This window comes from Phaenicophaeus curvirostris, chromosome 5 (assembly GCF_032191515.1).
Source record: "Phaenicophaeus curvirostris isolate KB17595 chromosome 5, BPBGC_Pcur_1.0, whole genome shotgun sequence".
NCBI classification, from domain to species: domain Eukaryota; kingdom Metazoa; phylum Chordata; class Aves; order Cuculiformes; family Cuculidae; genus Phaenicophaeus; species Phaenicophaeus curvirostris.
Window position 1 is genome coordinate 17,797,587 of NC_091396.1, and position 18,662 is coordinate 17,816,248.

General features: G+C 48.4%; 1 protein-coding gene across 1 annotated transcript in view; it reads right to left on the reverse strand.

Moving 5' to 3' along the window:
• The window catches only part of CD81 (CD81 molecule), a 420,468-nt gene that overhangs the window by 187,497 nt on the left and 214,309 nt on the right, over positions 1–18,662 (reverse strand). The window lies entirely within an intron of this gene.

The window sequence follows — 18,662 nt, forward strand, 5'->3', positions numbered from 1 at the left end:
ACAGCTCTTTGGAGATGCCCAGCTTGTTTCCTGCCCTCTGCTATTGTTTAGTTTGCTTATTTGTTTGTTTGCTTTTTCTGAATGCTCTCAATTAGGACTAGTTGGGAAACTGCAAATGCCACGGGTTTTTTCTCTGGAAAATGTTGATTCATCAAAATCAGCACTTCCTGCAGGACTAGACTGGTTCCAGCAAGGCAGGATTTAAAGGGCTGAAGGGATGTAGGAAGTTCAGGTGCCCACTCTGCAGACATCAGAGTGGGGATTTCATCCTTTGCGTCTGATTGCCCAAGACCACATGATAACCACTAGGCTCTTGGCTGATCTGGGGTGGCCTGATCTCCTTCTGCTGAAAAAATTCAAGGAGGTTTCAGCAAGCACAGAGTGGTAATTGTTTTGAAATTGTAAGATGGTGCAGGACCATCCTCTCACCCAGTTCAAGATGCAGTCTAATATTTTCTCAGCAGGTTTGGATGTTAAGTGAGATGGGAGTCTAGGCACACCAGGAGTCCAGCTGGTGATTAGCCAGGGCTGGAGCAGAAGTGAGAAGGATGAGGAGCAGAAAGGGCTTGTGATGCCCATTGTCCATCATTCCCTTGCCTTTCTGCCTCCCAGAAAGAGGAGACAGCACGTTCCATGGTGAAGAACGGAAGAAGAGGGAGTGGTGACCAGGTCACTTTTGGGGACTCAGGCCCTTACTGAGCTCTCTGTAGGTTCTGTTGCTCCCTTCCTCCCCAAACGAGATGGATGACATATGGTGAGCCACACTGCCGCCTGAGAAGTGCATGAGAAAATACCGCATCAATTTAAAATCTGTAGAAAACCTTAAAAATAATCCTTATGAACACACTTTGCTTTCCAGAACTGAAAACAGCATAAAGGCCTTGGTCATGGCCAGCTCTTAACTTTTAAAAGCTGCAGCAAGGTGAAGGCCAAAGGAGAACAAATGTACTTTTTCTTCTTTCTCTGGGACCCCAGGGAAGGAAACCTGAAAGCAACCCTATCCACTTCCACACCAGAGCACACAGCGATTTGGCTTGCAAACATGATGCTGCTCTCTTGCCAATCCTGTGCTGTGGCAGGGTGGTCAGTTGGCCCCCTACTGCACCCAAGCAATTGCCGACGGTGTCCTTAACTTCTTTACAAAGACCCCCTCAAACTCCTGTGCCCTTGCCTAGGCCATTCCCTGCTTTCAGATGTGCTTGGGAGACGTCAAACCTTATGAATTCCTGCAGGAGAAGTGACTCAGGGAGAGGAAATGCCGCATCCACTGACCTCCCTCCCTGCTCCTCCTCTTGCTGGGCTTTGCATTCTGATCTTTGGGACGCAAAATGCACTCAGCCCCCATTATTCTGACTCAGCATTTGCTTTGAAGTGATTTTTGCGGTAGTGGTGGGGCATCATGCCCAGCTAAAGTATCTTGGCTCTGCTGCTCTTGCCACAAACTTCCAAAGGTCTCACACTAGTGGCGCAGGGCAATTGGAAGAGAATGCAAATAAAGGCTTATGTTCATTCATGCTGCTTGAATAGAGAATTGAAAGCTGAGCAGCTAGGGGATTGCAAGACAAACTCTTTGGTCTGCCCAGTTGTTAACACCGCCTAGAAAAGAAAGGACCAAAGTTACTGACATTTCCTGCGTGCGTGGTCCTTTATCCAAAAGGGCTCAACTCTGGTTTTGAGGAAAGGGGATCGATGCACACAGAAACAGGAATGAAGGGGAGCCACTGCAGGGCACCAGCTGGTGGGGTTCTCAGTGGCTGGGTGACAGACCACGTCCTCCGTGTTGCTGGATGGGCTGCACTGCTCCAGCTTATCTGGAGAGGAAGGCAAGGTTGCCACTTTCCCAGAGATAATCTCATTGTATTATTTCCTTTTCTGGGAAGCCACAGATAGAAGAATGCTATCTATTACCCCGGGGAATCCACAGGTTCACTTTGTATAAGAAATAGCCAGACTATACCCTGGGCTTTTTTTTTTTTTTTAATTATCTTATCAGCTTTTGGGGAAATTTTAAACCTGTCTACAGCCTCTCTCCTTATCTGCAGTGTGATTCCTTAACAACTGACTTGCAGTAATGACTTGAGCTCAAAAGCATGCACTGAGCAGATTCAGTGTTGGCACCCCAAATCCCCTTTGATTCAGACCAATCTCACCAAAGACACTTATTCTGAACAAAAAATACCCTCTCCTTTCACTCTGGGCAGGAAGAAAGCTTTAGGTCAGGCTATAAATTGATCTGGAAAGTCATTGCCAGCTCATTGTCTCTGGGTGAATTATCCCTGCTTGTGGCAGGGAGGAAGGAGGCCGTTTTTTACCGAGTCTAATGCCCTCCCGGGTCCTGTTGGGCACAGCAGACAGGAGCAAACCTGAGACAATAACAGGAAGCAAAGCAAGCCTGTAGGAGCACACGAGGAAATGATCCGAGTGTTAATCCTTTCCTTCCATACCCAGCCAGCTTTAGGACTGGTGGCAGAAGACAAGGAAACCATTTGGCTACTCTGAGCTCCATTCTGTTACCGAAAGAGCTGGCCAAAGTATGGCTTTTTATTTTTTTTCCTACCTGGTAAATGCCAGGAATTCCACGATGCCTATGGTTGCTCTCACTGAAAATTCCAATGAAAAGTTTTCAGATTTTGAAAGAAAATAGATAATAGAAATAGATTTGGCTTTTGATTTCCAAGTGGTTGTCGTCTGAGCTTTGTAATGCTGGACTTTGGGGCTAGGGGTGTTTTACAGAACTATCAACTTATGAAATGTAACTTTTTGTCAGAAAATAGCACTTCCTCTTTGCTAATCGGAAAACGGAAAATCAAATATAAATGACACCACCCACTCTACACTGATGATAAGCCATTCTGTGGAAGTTTCAATGGAAAAAAAAAAATCTACCCTTTTTTCCACTTATCAGAAACCTCCTTCACTTTGAAGCCAGGGACCCAGGAGGCTCCTGGCTCTGTAGGAGTGCCTGCTAGCAGATCTTGTACCAAAGTTCCCAGCTTTTCCTACCTGGTATGGGAACATCTGAGAGGATTTTAAAAATTTATTCCCAATAAATGCTGTCTGGGACCCTTGGTTTCCTCTGATTTCAGTGGTGAGAGAGAAATCATGGTGAAACAGATTTAGACCTGATCTACGCTTAGTAAAAGCACACCCAGTGTGCAAACTGCCACATGTTCCTATCTCGCCTCAGTCACTTTTTTAAAAAAAATCTCTCCAAGCTAAACCCGGCCACATTTTTCCAAATGCTGGCAACTTGTCCTGAAATAATGAATTCCAACCCAAACAAGATAAAAATCTGACCCCACAAAATTGTGAGGAAATGAAGACAGATTATTTTTCAGTCTCGTCCCGGTGCAGGTGTTCCAAGGCAGGTGTCCAAAGTGTCTCCCTGTGCATTCATGTGAATTTTGGCTGACCAAAGCATGGGTGCTTCTCAGCAATGAGGAAGCAGTGACAGGGAGGGGAGGAGGTCACCCTACAGCTGGTGCAGCTGGGGTGGGGAGAAGACACCTGGCTCAGCCTGGTTTATGCAGAGGAGGCAGGAGGATAGTCACAGGCTGAAGCATCTCTCAGGAAGTCCTCCTCCAGTAGCTCCTTTGCTCCCACAAGATTGCTGACCTTGCCCTGGGGACATTGAGTGGCATTGAGCGAGGACATCATGCCCATTTTTCCTTTATGGTTTGGACTACAGAGCTCTGATGTAATTCTCAAGATGTTTTCCCTTAAAATCTTCACCCTGCAGAGCCATTGCTTTGACTGCCCCATTTCACTGTGCATATCATTTGAGGATATAGGACTGAGAGCGACTTTCAAGCCATGCACCTTAGCCCTTGCTAACCTCACATCACTTGCCTTCTTCATCTCCAAAAAGGCTTTTTACATTCTGATTTCTTCCTTTAGCCTGTATGCAGCTTTAGTTTCTGGAACCTTTCCTGAGGAAATCACCCTCTCCCGTTGGGCTTTACAGTCCTCACAACCTGGAAAAGATCCTGAGGTTTCACAGATCTGTTCAGGGCAAAGCAATTATTCGTGGCTCTGTCACAGAAATAGGGCACCACAAAAATGCTGAGAATCTGTTAAAACCAGGTTCCTGTGGTGGTTTTCCTTCTCCTGCAGTCCCAGATGCTGCCAGGGGATGGAGCGCAGGGCAGCACACAGCTGGATTCAGCACCCCTGTCTGCAGCTGCCTGGCAGCACCCTTTAAGGCAGGGCAAGGTGGCATGGGCACCAGGGATCCCCTCTTCCAAAAGGGATACATATATACATATATAAATATATACAGACCATGCAATATGTTGGAGGAAAACTCGCTGAAGATGTGATGCTGGAGTAAGACTTTGCGCCAAGGCCGTGGGACCAATGGAGCTGGGGTAGCACAGAGATATCTGGAGCGCTGTGAGTAGGCTGCCTGTCGACCCACAAGCTGCTCCTGTTCGTGCTGCTCCCCCTCACCTGTACAGCCAGCGACTTGGAGTTATGACGAATTGGGTTGCTGCTGCTCTTGCTCTGGTCTTTTTTTAAAGGTGGTATTTTTCCAAGGAGGATTTTGATTGCATTTGTGAACCTCCATGCTCTCGAAGCCGGAATCATAGAATAACCAGGTTGGAAGAGACCCACCGGATCATTGAGTCCAACCATTCCTATCAAACACTAAACCATGCCCCTTAGCACCTCGTCCACCCGTGCCTTAAACACCTCCAGGGAAGGTGACCCAACCACCTCCCTGGGCAGCCTGTTCCAGTGCCCAATGACCCTTTCTGTGAAGAATTTTCTCCTAATGTCCAGCCTAAACCTCCCCGGCGGAGCTTGAGGCCATTTCCTCTTGTCCTGTCCCCTGTCACTTGGGAGAAGAGGCCAGCACCCTCCTCTCTACAACCTCCTTTCAGGTAGTTATAGAGAGATCATCAGCCCCTGGGGCACCCTCATCACCACTTGCCACCCTGGAGCTCACCTTTCCACTGTATGCTATGCAGAAAATTTACCTGCCCGTATGTCCTTGGATGCAGCATATACCTATGGAGGGCTTTGAATCAGATGGGCATGTGTTTTTGAGGCAGAAATCCCCTTTTGAGCAGACTTGGGTTTAGTTCCGCAATAACCTCCTGCCTCAAAAAGCAACAAAACCCTGGATTCTTCTGTCTCACCTTGGAACTGAAGGACTGGAGCACAGATATATCTCCTGAACATAAACATAAACATTTCAAAGGAAGCTGGGATGCCTCCCTACCCAGCGCTACCACTGGGCTGGTCCTCAAATCCTCAGTCAGGACTGCTCGCAAGGCATTTCACGGCGCTGTGGTCACACAGCTTTGCTCAGCTCTTCTGCTGTTGGGGACAGCCGCTACCCCAGCCGGTATCTCCTCTTGACAGCGATTAGGCCCTAATGGAAATGATGTTGTAGCCAGCAGAGGGAGCGCTCAGAGCTTCTGCCTCACCGGGACGGCTTGGGGAGCGCCGGGAAAACGCCAGAAACCCTGGCCGGGGCGATCTGGTGCTGAAATAAAGGTTGATCCTGGCTGTGCCACCACCCTGCTGATGCTCTGCTGTGACAGGATAGGGGAATGGACCTGCCACGAACTTCCCTGGGGACCTGGGGTACCGGCTGAACCAGACATGAGGATTCCCAGGGTGGGAGATGCTGCAGTGCCTGCTCTAAGCCATCAAGTGAAATTCCCCCATTAGTTCAGTTCTAGGTTTCCGCTCTTACAGCTGCTTTCGAGCTCAAGTCTTTGCTGCAACTCAGTTATCAAGGAATCATTACAACAGCATTTTATTTCCAAAGCAATTCATACCTCCATCCCAACATCAGCTTAGTTCTTGTGCCTCATGTCACCACCGGAGCTCAGGGAACTGAGAGAAGCTTGGGTGTTGCAGGCAGAGCTTCGTTTGAATTTAGGCCAAACAGAGCGACACACAGCTAATTTGTATTGCATTAGTGAACTGAAGACTTAACACGTGGCAGGGTCTGTAACAACCTCTTATCTCAGGAAAGGGGTCTAAATTATTCTCCACAAAATCTTTCAGTGGTTTGGGAACATCTCCATTCACATACAATAATAGAAATAAAATTAGTTACCCAAATGCACATCTGCAAAGACTCACGGCTAGTCCTCTCTTAACTGTGTGGATCACAGGCTTTTAAATCAAGGCTCTCCAAGCACCAATGGGCAATTTTGTAACTTGTGTCTGCAGACATCAGTAACTAGAGAGAGTAATGTAACTACGTCAGGTGTCTCTGGGATTGAGTTAGGACAAGCCCACGTCGGGATCCTGATGTAGATGAGATAAATACATCATTAAATCATTTGCAGAGTGAGGTTGTGTAGAGAAAGCAGAGCACTGCGAGTTAGGAAGATGCTGTGTCTGGTTAGTACAACCCTGGGCTGATTAACACCCCTTGCAAAGCCCATTGAGAGCCTGATAAAAGACAATGGGCCACATTTTCACCACTAAATACATCAGAGATGAAAGGGAGCTGGAGGAAGAAGCAGAAAAGAGCAGCAGGAATGACCTGACCTGCCTGAAACTTGCCCTTCTACTGGAGAGCAAGGAACTCACTGTACTCAAGAGCAAAGAACTCACTGTACTCAGTGAGCTGATCCAAAAAATAGTTGAGAAAGATTTGGTAGCAACCAAGATGGTGAGTGTGAGAAGCCTCATGATGAACAGCGGCCAAACACCTTAAGAAATATAATGTCTGGTAGGTGAAGTTAAGCCCATCTGCACTGAGTGGTGTTTGGTGGGTAAGAGTTTACTACTCAGTTGGACAGTTCAGCTGTCAACACGAAATATTTGCATTGCTTGAATCGATGGAAGATGAAGCTTGTTCAATGGGACCTAGTTGCTCACTTCAACATCAGATGCTTGTTCTAGGAGCAGCTCGGTACAATTCTTTGGCTGTGACATGTAGAAAATCCTCCTTTCTCCACTCAGAACCTGTGTCTGAGGCTTCTCATGTGCCTGATGCTCTCCGTGCTACCTGACCCATGGCCCTTCTCTCTGCTTCATCCCCTGAGAAGAAGGTGTGGGCGGGCAGTGATTATTTACACTCAACAAAGAGAGGGGATGGGAGCCACAAGGGAGTGATGCTGTAAGGGGCTCCTCTGCAGGGCAAAGTAATATGTGGATGAGGGCAGAGAAATGGACAGTGAAGATATCTGCTGGAAAACAACCTCATATTGCAGCCTGTACACCCTCACTGACAAGATGTACCAGTGAACCTTGCCACCAACCCAGGCAGCCTGCTGATGTTACTGTTCCCTTTCCAAAGTCAGAATCAAATGAGGGGAATAAATCCCTGGGAAGGAAAAGAGAGGTCCTTGTTCCTTCCTCCCTGTACTTGCTCTCCAATTAATCTTCTGCCTGGGTCAGGAGAAATCTTATGCAGCTCTGTAGCAAAAGACACACTGCCTCACCATGTCATTACACAGTAGCTGGTCTCAGATTTTACATGGCAATGCCTTGGCCCAAGACAGGCTGGTCTTTCCAGTTTATAGCTACTCAAAACAAAATCTGAAGGGAGAGCCAATCTCTGCTTGTGATGTGGGTGACTCCTTCACATCCTAAGCCTGTCTCACCCAAGGCAAACTGGAACTGGTGGGCCCTCAGAAAGATGGGGTGGCAAAAGCAGTGATGGGTTCAGTGAAGGAATAGGGAAAAAAATCAGTGCAAAATGACTCAAGGAGTGATCAGTTCGTCCTTTTGTTATGGTCAATCACGATCAGTCACAATCAACAATCATGACCAAGCTGTCAGCAAATCCATTGTAGATATGGCCAGCCCCCTAAAATTTCCATCAGTCTATGATATCCTCGACACATGCTAATAAAATACCCATTCTGAAAACACCCAATGCCTGGTATAGAAGTGAAAGAAGAATTAATCCCCCAGAGTGGTGGGTGCTCTGGGGCGATGCCTTTCCCCTTGGCTACCACGTTGTGCCTCTGTAACAAAACCTGCACTGCAAACCATTTTATCTGACCATTTCTAATTGTCAAAGCATGTATCCTCTGGGTAGCTCAGCGCCACAGGGGCACTAGCATGCACGTCCTGCTTGGGTACCTACTGGGGTATGGTGAGGTTCAACACACTGGCTGAAGTCCTGCAGGAAACCTCTCACCAGGGCTGCAGGTCCCCTGTCTTCATTGTGGAGCTCTCTTCACTCCATTCGGGATCCTGGCTTGCACACTTTGCTTTCCTTCCCCAACAAAGTTGCAAACCACAGCAGGGTGGTTGCAGAACATGGGAGCAACCCCTAAGAGGAAGCCCTTGGAAGAAGTGATTGTCAGAGGGGCCTTAAGCAGTTTGTATTATTATAAAACAAAAAGTCCGTGGTTGGGAGACCAGCTCCCCACAGCCTGTGCCACGGAGAAACTGGAGAAAAGGCAGGTGAGAAAGTAGCTGCTGTATCAGTAGACGTGTGGCAGTGATGCCTTCCCAGCCAGGCACCAAAAGCTGAAGCCAGCTGGAATGCAGCCAGGTTAAACTGAGTGAAGTGCTCACACTCGTTCTGTCTGGTCTGAGTGGCTCTTGCAGCCTTGTGGCAGTATCCTCCACCTCCTACCCCACCGCTGTGGGAGTCCCCATGCCCAGGGCAGATGGGTTTGTATGCAGGGCTGCTGCCGCCCACAAAGGAGCTCCATCCTTCTGCTGGGCTTAGGAGCTCGCAATACCCTCACCCCTAGCAGATGATCTTTTAAAAGCATCACAGGATCAACCCTGGTGCTGCAAACTGGTGGCCACAGAGAGATAGGTCACAGGGGCCAGCATGTTTGTTAACCAGAGGCTGTGTGCCAGTGGCAAGGAGGAAGAACAGTCCAGAAGGTGGGAACCACCACCAAAACCCTCTAAGCACGGTGGAAGTAATTTTCTCCGCTCTAGCCTTCTGCAGGGGCCTCATGCAAATTGTGCCCACTTGCAAACTAGCACTGTTCCCCAGCTCTTGCCTCCCCATGAATTACCGATCAGCCAGGGCAGACACTCCAAAACAATTAGTGAAGTTCGGGGGCTGGTTTCCCCTTTTATTGTGGGGAGCTGGGGCTGTTTTCACTCCCAAGACCAGAAACTGTATCTGGCCATTGTTATCCTGGCAGAATCATGCCCAGAAAAGCTTGCTTACTTTGAAAGCCAAGTGCTAACATCCCAAGCTGGTTGTTTAGACTAAATGAAAGTTTTTCAGAAAAAGATCAGTCTGACTTAAATTCCACCCCCCTTCCCCAGGAGATTGCTCCCTATCTGGTTGCCTCCCAAAGGTGGGAGCAAAGGCTTTACAGTGAGTCATCTTTTACTTTGTATCCCCCGACAGTGTATTACTGCTTTCATGTGGGTATCCAAGAATGGCAAGGGTGGTGGTGGGTGGTAGAAAGCAGCTATGAAACAGGCATCAGCCATTGGAGGGGTTTTGTGCCCCGATTGCATTGCTGGGGTGGGGATGGCCAGTGAAGTATCCCCAGAAATAGTGCCTTCCCCAGGGTGGTTCTGGCTTGTGGCAGGACCTGCTGCCCTACAAAAGTGGGGTCTTAACCAGGGATTGGGATGGGAGCTCTTGAAATACCCCAGTGACTCAAGCAAATGTGAGATGATGCTCACGTAAATTAATTAGGGAGCACGGGCAGTACTCAGCCTACCCAAATGAGCCTGAAGCCCCTGGGCTGACTCACTGGAAACAGTGAGGTTTGCCCAGAAAGGGATACTGAAGTGGCTTGGAAGAAACAGCAACTGCAGGCACTCATCACCTCTGATGATGGAAGCCCCTGGGTAGGACCCAGCAGGTCTGGCTTCAAATCATTCCCCAGCTCCAACAATAAGGTTTCTTGGAGGGAAAGAAGCTTTCCTCTGAAAGTCCCTTTTAGGGGATGCCTGCTACCCATTGCTAGATTTTTCTCTCCTTATATCACACCCAAAGACAAAGGAATTAATTCTACCTCTGGAAAACATATTTTTCTTTTTTTTTTTTTCCCTTGGATTAAGTTAGTGGAGAAGAGGTTGTTCTAGTCTGGCACCTCTTGTGGTTACTGTGCTTGTTTTGACTAAAGAACACCCGTGTGATCTGTACATATTTGAAATGGTTGCCTTTAATGCATAAAAAAATCCAAACAAAAATCTTTGCAATTCACTTCCAGGCAAAAAAAAAAATAAAAATCTTCCGCATGAAGATCTTGGTGGACCAAGATGTCTCAGCAAGAAACCCACTGGGAAAATCAAAGGAGGAATAGCAGGCAGATTTGAACCAGGGATGCAGCTTCCATTGGTATAACTACACTTGCTAATCATTAATCATGTCCAGGTATTTGTATAGCCAGAGGCTCACCACAGCCACCTCTCATAACGCCCTAAACTGGGGCCTGCTAAAGCTGAGAGCATTGTTTCCACAAATTTTTTTTGTTGCCTCACCAAACATTTGTTCATGCAGATACTTTTAACTACTCTCTAGCTACTGTGGCAGATACAAGCAGCATGTCCTTGCACTCAGCTCAGACAAAGGCAAAGGGACCACTGAAGGGTTGAGGGAGGATCAAGAAGTGCACACAAACAATGTCACAGGGATGGAGAAGCCACCTCACCTGGGTCAAGGCATTACAGGGTTGATCATACAGGGCTGTATCCCACAAACTTCATCCAGAGCAAACTCTGAGGATTAGAAGCCCAGCACCATGGGAGGTGGCTGACGGTGTGTATATTCACGTACGGATTATGCAGGGAAAGGTTTGTGGGAGGTCTCCTTTGGCCACACTGATATCTTGCACTGCAGTTTTCTTTAAACTGTGGGGAAGTTGGATTAGGTGAGGAATTCCACAATTTCTTAACTTTTCAAATAATGTGTCTGCGATATCAACCAGTCTGATTCGTGCTCCCACCTGCCTTGAGAATTCAGTTAACCCTTTGCTTGTTGGCTTCAGGGCTTGATTCACGGCTCCCTTTTGAAGCCTGTTATCTTCAGTTGATGAAGAGATGGGGACACAAGTGGCATCATCAAAGTGGTGCCAGAAATAGAGGATAGCATCTGAATCACCTGCCATTTGGCTCTACTTACTTAACCAAGCACTTGCTTCCCCCTCAGCACAAAAATACATGTGTGCACATGTACACACGCCTGCACGTGCTATGCATGCATACCACCTGCTGTTTTGAAAAGCTACATGTACTTTTTTTGGTGAGGGTTACCTTTCTAGTAATGAGTAATTAGTTTAGCAGTCCCAAGAGCTCTACCCTGTGAGGTCTCCTGCTCCAGGAGTGCTGGGATCTGTACAAACCCCTTGCTTCTCCCACTAGAACCTTTCAGGAGCACAACTGGCACCATAAAAGAGCTTTCCCCTCCATCACACAGGATTTCATTATGCCTATTTGCCCTGCAACACTACTTGGAGATGCCAACCCCTTCTATACATTTGATTAAATAATCCCAGTGGCCAACAAGAGACAGCAGAGATGAGACTTTCAAGGGTGTGTGGTCCCTGGTAAGCCACGTGCAGGAAGCCCAAAGCTGCCCGTTGTGCCCTTTTCTGTGTCCCACCACCCAGCTGTCCCTGTGTGAGAGACCCTGGGAGCCTTTGCCAGGACAAGCTGGTGACATCCCCAAGCCCACTCTGACTGGGACCTGACTCGGGGTACAATCTCCACCTCGCCTGCCTCTGCTCTGCCAGCACTGCACTTTCACCATGCTTGGTGGATTTTTCAGCGACGGAGTATAAACATTTCTAGTGAAGTGCACTTAGTGTAAGCTGCTTTGCCAAGTGCTCTTGCCTCCCCTCCTTCATTATGATTATGAGAGAGTGTTTTGTTTAAACAAGAAAACAAATTGCCTGCCCCTCTCGCCTCCCCATGGGTGTTCATCACCCATGGTGTGGGAAGCATGGTCTGGAGGGGATGCCGGCAGCACAAGTGGCATGTCCCTGTGTCACCTGCTTCAGGAATGGGAATGAGAGGAGGGCATAAGCAGTGGGGACCTTATTGCAAACTCCAATACTCTCACTGCCAGATGTAGGTATAAATAGTCCCTGTCCTTAAAAGAACAAGGCAATGAGGGGACAGATTTATTCCTGTCCAGAGCTGATGGATGGGGATGCAAACCAGAGGGAAAACAAATCACTTGCCCAAGGTGATGTGTAGATGCAGTGGTGAAGGCTGCCTGTGTGAGCCCCACACTGCTCCTTCTCCTCACACCTGCAGCCATTTGCCCATGGGGCACCAACCCTGTATCCTACTTTGGAGTCTTCACTGCACATCTCACCGCTGAGGGTACCAGTGGCTGGGCCCAGCAGCTCATTTATCCTGCCCAAAAAGCCCTGGGACTGAAGGAGTGATGGGGTGGCCCTCACCAAGGCAGAGATGGGGGTCCCTTATAAGGGGTGAAGTGCTGTCACCTAGCCCTCTGCCTGAAGACAATGAAAGCTGCAAACAAAGACCTGCACTGAAGCACAACTGCAATGTAAAAAAAAAAAAAATTAAAAAAAAAAAAGAGGAAGAAACGCCTGAAAGATACATAGCTGGGATTCCTTAACCCCTCAGAGGTATTTGGGCTTAGCCAACAGGTTCGAGGTTGGTGTTTTTTTTCAAAGCCATTAATTACACAACAGAGACATATCTGCACCACTCCACCTTTCTGGAGCAAATAAAGGCCTTGCATGTATTTCCTAAAATGCATCACCTTCTGCGCCCAGTGCTATCACCTCTCTTGGGCACTTGGAAAAATAACCCATCAGAGGCTGATACTGCCAACTGGATCTTGTGTCTGGTTTTCTGTGGAGTATTGAACAGGTGCTCAAAGTGTGCATCTCCAAAGGATGCATCTGAAATACATGAGCTGCATCAGTAATGAATGCTGGAGGACATGGCAAGAGGGTTGGAAATACCCACCCCACCTCCTCACCTGGGGAGCTTTACTGAGTGAGCTAATTGCTTCATGAGGCCAAGGGGAAGCTTTCCAAGAAGCACCAAGGAAAAATCAGCACAAGGACTGCATCCACCTTTGGCATGGCCCATTGCAGGCATTGCCACCAGCCAGTCAGCAATGGCTGCTTTGTTGAAGCTGCCAGAGAGGACTTCAGCCACAACTGCTGTCTCTCTTTTTTTTTGAGGAAGAAGAATTTATTAAGGGCTTGCTTGCTTTCACTCGTGAATCCAGCAGATTCACATGTGTGAATTCACAGCAGATTCCAGATGAACATGCAGCCAGACTGGCCAGTTCATACTGATGCTCCCAGGAGCAGGATAGAACCTTTTTAAGGGTGAATGCTGAGTGTTCCAAGTAAGGGCAGAGTGAAGCATTGTGGGTGAGGATGCTGTGCCTGGGAGTGAGTCACAGACATACACAAAGGGCATGGTGTGCTCCTGCCCAGAGGCAGGTGGCATCCTGGCAGCCTTTCTTGCTGCGCAGCTCCTCCCCAGACACATGCCTGCTACTAGCACTGCCTTCTTAGAGCATCCTTATCAGGCTATCCCTGAAGAAACACAGCTATGGGGTGCAGCCTTCACCCTAAAGAGCAACTAGTCCAAAGGGTTTCCCATCACCTCCTGCAATGCACTGTGTTTGCAAGCTGTTTTGACTCAGTTTGCTCCATAGCTGGATCCATATTTGCACAATGCTATAAAAAGCCAGCTTCATCCCCTGGTGCTTGGAAGAACTAATTGTACCTGCTGGAGCTTTTCTTGGTCCTTAAACGAGCTTGGCCGCTTTCTTCCCCATGACATTCCAGTGAACATTTTCATGGAAATGCTTTATTAAAAAAATAAATAAGGAAAACAGGAAATGGTGATGTGCTTATCTGTTAATGTAGGCACAGACACATCTTCCTTCTCTGCTACTGTATTTGTTGCACATTTTTGACACAAATAATCAGACAAAACTTGGAGCCTTCCAGACTCCCTCTGCAATGAAAAGAAGCTGAGGACAGAAGAGGTCAGGGATTTGTCCATATCTACCCTATTCCACCCTTCTCAGAAATCCCTTTTGAGAAGCCGTTAGCTGAGCTGGTGTCCACTTTGGCAACCACGCATGACTGAGAGATGTTTGCTGTTCCACAGATGATGGGAAGAAAGGGGACACTTCTGTCCCTTTTTGGGTTCTGACACTGGGACTGTTTGGCTTCTTTCTTTTGGGCCATGCTGCAGATGGCGTCCCAACAAGCAGAGTTTCACAGCTGTTTTAATTCCTACCTTGCATGCAGTCACCATGACACTCCCCCTACCCCATGTCCTCCTTCCTGCAGCCTCTTGCGCCAAGTAAGGCTGCTCAGGCTGGAGCTTTCCTCTAATTGCTGGTGATGCTGAACTTTAAAAGATGCTACAGGAATACTAAGTCTGTCCAGCCTACAAAAAATGCACAGTTTGTCCTTTATATAAACACAGTTAAAAACACCTGCGCCTTTTACCACTGTCACAAATTCCTCTGGAACAGTGCAATAACTTACCTTAGAATAACCTTATTTTTGCTATGCTCAGCACCCTCCAGGTTCTAAGGATGCATCTGCCAGCAGCCCTTCTGAACACTTAATGCCGAGGAGCGCTCTGAGGCATTGGGAGACCTGGACAAGAGTTGATGCAGGAGTCCTTCTTTCACTCTGATTATGCCAAAAACCCATCCTCTGCTAATGCCTAAGGGCATCCAGCTTTTCCCTTGCCCATATATAACAATCCTCCAGCAGATACACCCTGGCCTGGGAGCACAATCCCGAAATGCTCTCACCACCCAGGGGTGCCAGAAGCACTAAGCAGACCTGCCCAGCCTCTACTTTTGTTTGCTCCTTGTTCACCAGGGGCCCCATGTGAATTATTTCTCCCACTCTTAGTTCTTTGACTTCAATTTCATGCGGGGACCTTCCATATATCACATCCCTTTTCTCCAATGAATCTCTCCTGCTCCAACAGTTTAGTATGCCCCAGGATCAATATATTTTAGCAGCATGCAAGGACACACTGTTATTGCCAGATTCCTGGGTTGTACAAAACAAAAGGTATCGCTTTCTTGAAGCCACTGAAAACCGCTCTGGACCAAATAAAATTATTCCTTTGTCATTTAACAGCCGTGTATAGAACTCTGACTAATCACTCTCGGTTTTCACTAGGGATGACTTTTTCTCCTAGTCTTCAACGACAGGAGGTCCAAACCCATAGCCCACCTGCACCTTCCTTTTGTCTAACCTTGGATATCTCAACCTGTGGTGCCCAGATCTGTTGGGCATGTCGGCAAAGCAATCTGACTTCTCTTGGTTCTCCTCACTTTTGATATATGAGAATATAAGGTACTTTACAAACTGGGGTACCTTCGTAATGCTGTAGGCACAGCACCTGAACTTCAAAATTCCATTCTGCTCACCTTGTCATTTGTGGCATAATTATTAAATGATCCAAATGAGCATCACAGAGTGTCTTGGTTAGGCTGGGATTCGGCAACCTCTCCCCTCTTTGGATTTTAGTTGGAGGGGAAGGGAAAAGTCATGTAAATGTCCCCTCCCCTGAAGGTATCTGCTTGGCTCAGCTCACTGGCAGCATTGCTAGCATCCACCCTGGCCCACGACCACTGCATTTCTGCAGCTATTTACATTCCTCTGCCTTTGCCGAGGCTCAAATGCCTGCCCGCAAGGTCCAAGCTGGCCCAAGCTTTCCTGTTCTTCCCCCTTTCCCTGGAAAGCTTTCCGGCCCATTGCCACGTGTGGGTGGCCACCCACGAGCTGCTTTGATCAGCTCGGATGGGCAGCACCATCAGGGGGCTTTGCAGTCTGCCTGCATGATTCTGCAGCCGCTGCAGCAGCAGAGGTTTTCTCTCAAGTCCTGGGCATCCCGTGGTCGTTTCAGAGCACTCTTTAGATGCTGTTTTTATTCCAGCTCCCGCTTCAGATTAATTCCGTTTCAGCTTGCTTTGGCTGACTTTGTTTTGTCTGTCCTTGCCTATTGAGAATTTAACTAGAACCCATGACCACGATTTCTCTCCTGAACTGTACTGATGACCTCAGAGGTCATTAGCGAATGCGAATGCAAGACACGGTGGGCTATTTTTGATGCAGTTCCACTGGTTCAGGTGATACTTTGCTGCATCCCTATTCACTTTCAAACCAAAATGCTTCCTTGGATGTTGTGCTTTTGCAGGCCACTTGGAGGTCAGTGCAGTGGTCCAGAGGCCCCCCTCTTCCTCTTTCCCTCTGCCTCCCCGTCCTCAGGTTAACTGCATCCTTGGCTTTTCTGGTCCTCCTCCTGCTCTCTTTTGCAAGCCCTCCTTGCAGGCAATGCCAGGGGCTAGAGTTTGGGGTGGAGGCAGCTATTGTTCCAGCTATTTGCAGTGTAATGTTCCTTATGACTGTTTTAAATGAAGGGCGGAGGTCACACATCCCTAGTTTAAATTAGGTTTAGGCTGACCTTTAACAATATTACACTCGTGGATCCTCTCATAACTCACCGAATAAACTCCCGGAGGGTTTTACCACCTCCTTCTTTTCTTCCTACTGTAAGGATGCCCGAGGCTTAGTGTGCTTCTCTTCAATTTCGCTTTGATTTCTAATCCTATCCCCTTCTCCCCCTTCTCCCCAAATACAGATATATTCAGTCCTCTAAAGGTGGAGAAAGAACCTGTTCCTTTTCTCTTCTGTGCGACAGCTCTTTCTTTTGTATCTCTTTCCTCCCTTCCCCGCCCCCCTCCTCTTTCTTGACACAATGCACTATTTATTTGCACTGAAGGACAACTAAGAAGCAATTAAAAGATCAAAAGGCACAAACACAAGTAGATCCAGTGGCAACTTGTGGGGTTTATTTTGCGCTGCTGCTGCTGCTGCAGCTTCACCAAACTGCTGTCTTGTTTTCCCCCCCGCCGGAGAGACACCTCTTACTGGGTCGCCTCTTCCTCCGAGCAGACTTTTTTATGATCGCTATTTTTCACCCCCATTGTTTGCTATTGCAGTTGTTTACTGGAAAATCACTTGTTTTTCTCAGTGAGATTAACCCTCCAAGCTTTCTTTTGTCTGCTCTCAGGAGGTCCTTGTGGTGAGCTGGGGGAAGGGAAGGGAGCTGGGCTCCTTTGGCTATTAGCAGTAGCTTACAGAGCTGCTTACCCCCCTGCCAAGGCTGGGTCCTTTCCTTTGATGGGGTTTTTCTTTTGCAGTGAGGAAAGGTGGTCCTTCTTTGTTAAGAAGACCAGCTCTACTGAGTGCTTTGCAAGGACTCACGACTGGGATTTACTAAGTCCTGAGCATCTAGGAGAAACTCATAAAGCCAAAGGTAAGCATCGATGGAGATGCCTCTTTTGGGGAGGTCTGGAGGCCTGACACATAGTGGCAGATACTCTGACTCTATGATGCCCAGACCACTTCTTCACATGCTTAAATATTGATAGAGCTGAGAATTGATGACTGTGTTTGAGCCTCGTGTGCAGAGAACTGCTTCCTCAGCATCACGTCTCTCTCCCAGGTGTGCCAGTGTTTCAGTTGAAGACCACAACCCTGACACCAGGTCTGCTGGGTGGGATATGCAGCAATGCAGCCTAGAGAAGCACAGCCCAGAGGACAGCTCATAGAACAGAAGGATGCTGGGGAGAAAAGGATGTCTAAAGCCTACTCAGAAAGGACCAGTCCTGCTCACGTTTTCTTGGTCACATTGAGGGCAATTCTGACTGTTCAGAGCTGCACCAAGCCCCCCATCCTTGAAAGAAAAAAGTGCAAACTTGAAAAAAAGAGAGAGAAAAAGTTTTCTTTATTGCATTTAGGGTGACAACTTATGTATCCTTGTCCATCCATGCCACTACCCATGTCAAGCACTTCGTGAGACAGAACAACCTGGTGTCCTGTCCCAGGCAGTTCTCCACTCTAAGGAAGGTGCATGCCCATGGTGCAACATGGGCTGTGTGCCCCCTGCAAGGAGATACCCACCTGGGCAGTGGTGATGGGGCGGACACCTGAAGGCTGGCCGAGATTGCCTTTACTGCTGGTGGAAAGTGAGACATGGTCCCTTGCTGTGGGGCAGCTGCTTCCCCAGTGAGGCAGACTCAACGAGCAGGTCTTTGGAAGAAGGTGAGGTTTGCTTAATGCAGCACAACGCCACTGCCATGCAGCACTGGCAGAGCAGCGGGAGTGCATTCAGCCTGCATGCTGCTGTACACACACGGCAAAGCCTGGGAAAAGTCCCTTTGGCTTAAAGGCAATCTTGCTTGCTAGCAGAAGCCCATGGAGAAGCAGGGGCGCCATAGCGAGCGGGAATTGCTTTGGGAAGGAGACCTGCAGGGTGCAAAACCTAAGCGCTGCTGCCCCGTGGAGGGGAAGCATCCATGTTATCCAGACAGACACGCACCGATGGACATGGGGGTTTGCTTCTGCTGAGGCAGGGGTTCACCCACTTGTGCTGCGGTACGTAATGCAGGACAGGGCCCTGGAGCGGGTGGGCGAGCCCTGGGGGTCCACACAGTTGGCTCTCCTGTACGCTTACACCTTCATCGGGGAGTCCCTGGAAGTGGTTTGGGGGCAGGACGGATGGCATGGAGCAGGAGGGATGGCACAGGGCAGGAGGGATGGCACAGGGCAGGATGGATGGCATGGAGCAGGAGGGATGGCACAGGGCAGGATGGATGGCACAGACACCTGCGCACCTAGAAACAGCCCCGAAAGCGAGGCGGGCCCACTGCCCCCTCTCATCTCTCCAGGGCTTCGGGCTCGCCATCCAGCAGTGAGAGGCGCTCACGGGGTGCC